General features: G+C 35.2%; 1 long non-coding RNA gene across 2 annotated transcripts in view; it reads left to right on the top strand.

Moving 5' to 3' along the window:
• The first annotated feature begins 643 nt into the window (after window positions 1-643).
• Window positions 644-5,734, top strand: part of LOC128250765 (uncharacterized) — a 158,113-nt gene continuing 153,022 nt past the window's right edge. For both annotated transcript variants that reach the window (XR_008266749.1, XR_008266748.1), the window contains exon 1: window positions 644-941. This is a non-coding gene — a long non-coding RNA (uncharacterized LOC128250765). The remainder of the gene's footprint in view (window positions 942-5,734) is intronic.

A 5,734-nucleotide genomic window follows, 5' to 3' on the forward strand; every position in this document is an offset into this window, starting at 1 on the left:
TTTGTCTTTCACCCCTTCGGGTCAATAAAATAAGCACAGTTAAACAGTGGGGTCGATGTTATCGGCTTATGGGCCTTGTGCCAAAATTTGAAGCCATGTATAATATATAACATATATATGTATATATATGTACGTTATGTATATATATATATATATATATATATATATATATATATATGTGTGTGGATATAACATACTATATATGTTATGTATGTACACACACATATACGGGTATGTATATACAAATGTACATGACATGCACACACACATATAGTTTTATATGAATGTGTGTGTAATTGCATGTCTGTATAATGCTAACGCCGGAGGAAATAAAGGTGTGCCGCATTAAATGGCAACTATCACATTACTAAGGTGTCGATACTGCTGCAAGCCTACTGCTATGCCTAAGCTGCCACACCGAAACCACTGCATCAAAGACAGCTGCTAGTTATAAAAGTCAGCGAGAAGCTACCACTGCTGCTGTGCGACTTTTGCAGCGTGTTATTACCACTGCAAACCTACTGCTACTATACGACTTTTTCTCTTTCTTTCTTTCTGTTTCTTTTTTTTTTGTTTTTGTTTTTCGGCAGTGAGAGTGTTATTACTGCTGCAAACCTGCTGCTGCTATGCTGGCTGACAGACAGCAAACTCACAACCACTGCAGAAGGACAAGCAGCCAGCCAGCCAGCCAGCCAGCCAGCCAAGCCAGTCTGCCAGCCAGCCAGCCACACTGACTGACTGGCAGTAGACATACTACTACTGCTACTACTGCTGTGTAAGCAACCCTACTGCAAGCCTGCTCCTTTGCCACTCCCACTGTCACTTCAACTACTACCACTGCCAAGCTATGCTCGCTCGTAGCTAGGAGCTGTTTACATTTCTGGGGGAGATTTTCCGATTGTTTACGGACGAAACACCGCTTTTTACAGCCCTAATACCAGGTAAGTCTTCGAAGCAGAATCTCATCGAACATATTTCATTTAATTATGTAGTGTTTTTTGTTTTAATTTAATTTCTTTTCTCCGTCCCACCTTGTAGACATTCTTCCAGGTATGTTGGTGGGTTTTCCCACTTAACACGAATACATATTCACATATTCGCTAGCAAGATTTTTTGGCTCGTTTTGCTCCGTGTCTTTTGCTGTTCTGTTCTTTTCTTTTTTTTTCTTCTCTTTCTCATTAAATAACCTTCCCTCTTTTTTTTCTTTCCACCTTACCATATTGTTTTTGTTCTGTTTCGCCCCTTTTTTTCCCTCTTCCTTTGAAGAGAAAGATACATTGTTCTGTTACCCCCCCCCCTCTTCGAGAGAGAGAAAGAGAGACAGAGTGAGAGAAAGAGAATGGGAGGAAGAGAGAGACTGAAAGAAACAGTCTCAATATATTTGATACAATTTATATTACACTCAGAAAAATGCACACTTTCTATATATAATGAAATCTAAGGTGAGCGGACGATATATATACATATATTTATACACACATATACATACATACATACACATACATACATAGAGAAAGAGAGAGAATGTGCGATAGAGAGAGAGAGAGAAAGAGAGACAAGAGAAATAGAGGGGGGCAGTGAGAGTGTCATTCGCCGACTGAAAGAGACAGGAGAACGACGACGACGTGAAGGAGGAAGAGTAGGAGTAGAAGCGGCAGTTGTGGTGGCAGTAGTGGTAGGAGGCGGAGACTCTGACCTCTTCCTATCAATATGGCTGACCAAACTTCAACGACATTTTCTCACTCAATACACACACACACACACACTCATATATATATATATATTTACATTTTTGTACCCACTTCTCTCCTTGTTGATCCCTTAGGTTGACCCCGATCGAACAGATCCTTGGTCGTAAGCGTTCCAGCTGTGACCATATCGTCTTTTGTCGAGGCATTGTGCATGTATCAGAGGCGATCGGTGTGCGATTTGAGAGTGATTTAGTTGTTGTTTCTAGCATATGACCGATCGCGTAGAGGTTCCCTAATCGTCTCGATTCCCACCTCAATTTTTTTTATATTTTAATCTCTTATCCGTGTCCCCTCGTGCTTTCTAACCTTCCCGCTGGTGGGAAACAAACCTACAAAAGCCGTACATATAATATCATATGAGCTATTTCCCCCTTTTCCCCCGCCACTTCAGATCAGTTTCTCATTATTTATTATCCCTACATTATACATACATGCACATACATACACACACACACACATATATATATATATATATAATTGTATAATGACACATCTCACGATATCATTGTTAATATGTTACGAAATACCCCCGGCTCTCTGTCTGCACCCACACACACACACACACATATATATGTATATACATTATATATGTGTGAATATATTTATATATGAAGACATCTCTTTGATCATACCCAATCAACAGTATTACGAGTATTATTATTAGTATTATTAGTCTATAAAATAAAGTACGAGTCAAGTACTAGAGTGAATCTATTAACTATATATATATACTTTCCTGACAATATGTGGACCTTGTGTTTCAACTTTGAAAAGCCTTTTTGTTAATATTAAGAATATAATTTTATCATCATCACTATTTTAATATTTATATTGTCTGTTATTATCCGAGCATCGACTGAAAGACAAATATTTAAATATATATATATGTCTATTCCTATTCTGTCATTTGAAAAAAAATTAAAAAAACAATTAACCCTCCCAAAATGCCCTCAAACTCAGCCCAAATTATATATCTGTCGGTCTATCTTCCTAATTCTATTTATTACTTGAAAGAAAGACTTATTTTTTCTAAGTTTCCTCTCTTCTTGTCAGCAGCCAACGTTTTAAATTGCTTCCTTCTTCACCTTCATAAATCCACCTGGTTTAACATCATATATATATATATATATGATGGTAATTTTATTTTTATATTACTTACTGTGGTATGTTCTCTCCGCCTTTTTTTTTTCTCTTGTACATTTTTGAAAATCTGTCTTTCCCCTTTTTATTTTAATGTCGATAAAATTCTTGAAGGTGGGGGGCACGTGTATGTGTATGTATATCTTCTGTCTTAAACTATGTAAGAGAGAAGCTTGTTATCTATCTATCTATCTATCTATCAAACACGTGTGTGTGTGTGTGTGTATTTATGATCTTTATATATATGTGTGAATTTATAAGCTAATATATATATGTGTGTGTGTTTATAATATCTTATTATTTCATGCTTCTCAATGGCATGCCTAAGGAAGTATATTTTATATTGAAATAGAATAGAAAAAAAAGAGAGAAAGAACTCCAGCTAATTTTGAAAATCTCACCAATTTACTGATCTTGCAATATTTTGTCTCGCCGATTGCCGACAAATTCTGCTGTTTTACAAAATATTATTCTAAAGTCGTCTTGACTGCTTGTATTAATTTGATCAATTAGTAAATATTTGCCCCTGCCACCGCTAATATCGTTAGCCTTACCTTTCAGTATCACCTTCCAGGTCTCTCTCTGCTTCAAGGCTTACGTTATTTTCATTATTTTACCTACCTGCTTCTATGTATATTTTTTGATGATCATGTTAGACGGGCTTCAACTTTTGAAGCCACTAACTTTCAACCAACCCAATATATATACATATACATATATATATATATGTATATATATATATATATATATATATATATATATATATATATATATATATATACATACATACATTCCAGGCGTCACTGCTTTCTCCCTTTAACTTTTTCCACATGGTGTCCTTTTAATGACATATACACACACACACACACAAATATATATGTATTATATAAGAATATAAATGTATGTATATACATCTATATATTTCATTCGTTTGTTTTTATCATTATATACACATGTATAGGTTATTCCACCGGGTGTGGATCTATATAATAACCCATGTATACATATATATAGATATTTGTGTATGTAGATATATATATATATATACACGTGTGTTTGAGTATGTATATAGTGCGTATATTGTAGGCTTTTTTTAATTTTTATCCCAGCGGGTCTTATTGGAAGGAATCGATCTGTAATAAAGACACATTCCGTTTTCTTTTCCTTTAATTTTTTTTTTATATATTGTGATTTCCCCCGGGATCTATCTAAGACCAATTTTTTTTTTAATACCTTCCATACGAATGAATACACACACAAACAGACACACCTACATGCATGTTAGCAAGTGTATATCGAAACATAGATGTATGCTCGCTATTTAACCCGTGTATGAGCGTGTATGTATGTATGTATGTGTGTGTGTGTATATATTATATACCAATATTTTTTATCTCCTATACTAATACACAGTAAGAGAGAGAGAGAGAGAGAGACACACACACACATACACGTGCATGTTAGCAAGTGTATAGCGAAACAGATGTATGCTCGCTATTTAACCCGTGTATGAGCGTGTATGTATGTATGTGTGTGTGTGTGTATGTATGTATATATATATATATATATATATTATACCAATATTTTTTATCTCCTATGCAAATACACAGTAAGAGAGAGACACACATACATACATACATACATACACGTGCATGTTAGCAAGTGTATATATATATATATGGTGTCTATTCGACCTCTCTGTCTTTCTCTATATCTATATCTACACAAGGGGTATTTGGTAGCTGGTTGTGTGTTGTTTTATGAACGAAATCAACGAATGACGCCTGCATGGCAACCCGAAAATGCTCTGTGGTGTCTTTTCTCTGTTGAGGTGTAGCCATTCCAGCCAGTCATGTGACAGCTCTCTCTCTCCAAGATTCAGTCACATTTCTTCCTTCTGTGTGTTTGGCGATGACAGCCTAATTTCCAAACCGTTTTGTAAGCGAACTGTAAAATACACGAAATAAAACCGGCCATATATGTATGTATATGTATGCTTATTTCGAGGAGAAAGCCCAAGCCTACTATGAATCGCATACCGACCGTGACCATCTCGTCGGACACAGTATGATTCTCAGGCTTACACAATTGTTCATTTTAAATGCTTAGCAATATTTCTTTCGTCCGTCTTTACATTCTGAGTTCAAATTCTGTCGAGGTCGATTTTGCCTTCGATTCTCCCATAGTCTACAAAATACCAGTTGAGGGCTGGCAACCGATGTAATCCACACCCTCTCATTACCCCAATTTCAGCCCTTGTGCCTATTTATTATTATTATTTACTATTTAATGTGGGATGTGACAAGAAGAACATGTGACTTTCTTTTTGTAGCCGGTCATGCATATATATTATATGATTGTGTAGTATTGTGATGAAAGTGTAGATCTTTCGCTTTTCTTTCTCTCTCTCTCTCTCATATATATATATATATATATATATATATACACACACACACATACAAATGGATTAAACCTATATTCTTTCATCTCACTTTTCTTATCTATTTTGAATGTGGTGTGTGTGTGTGTTTTTTTTAATTGTTAGTCATTTTGTCTAATTATCTACTTTAGAATACGTCAGGTTATTTAACTTTGATCAATCCCCTATTTTTTTTTATTCACCGTTTACTCTTTCCCACTTAGATTTCATTTCCTGCTTACTTCAAACCTCTCTATATACTCAAGTGTGTGCGTGTATATATGTATATATATATATATATATGCGTATACACATGTCTGTGTGTGTATATGTAACCATGTATATATACATGCGCACACATACTCGTATATACACAGCTACACAGAACAGCAGGTGTTTTTCGTTTATATATATATATATATAT

Source organism: Octopus bimaculoides, chromosome 25 (genome assembly GCF_001194135.2).
Source record: "Octopus bimaculoides isolate UCB-OBI-ISO-001 chromosome 25, ASM119413v2, whole genome shotgun sequence".
Taxonomy (NCBI): Eukaryota; Metazoa; Mollusca; class Cephalopoda; order Octopoda; family Octopodidae; genus Octopus; species Octopus bimaculoides.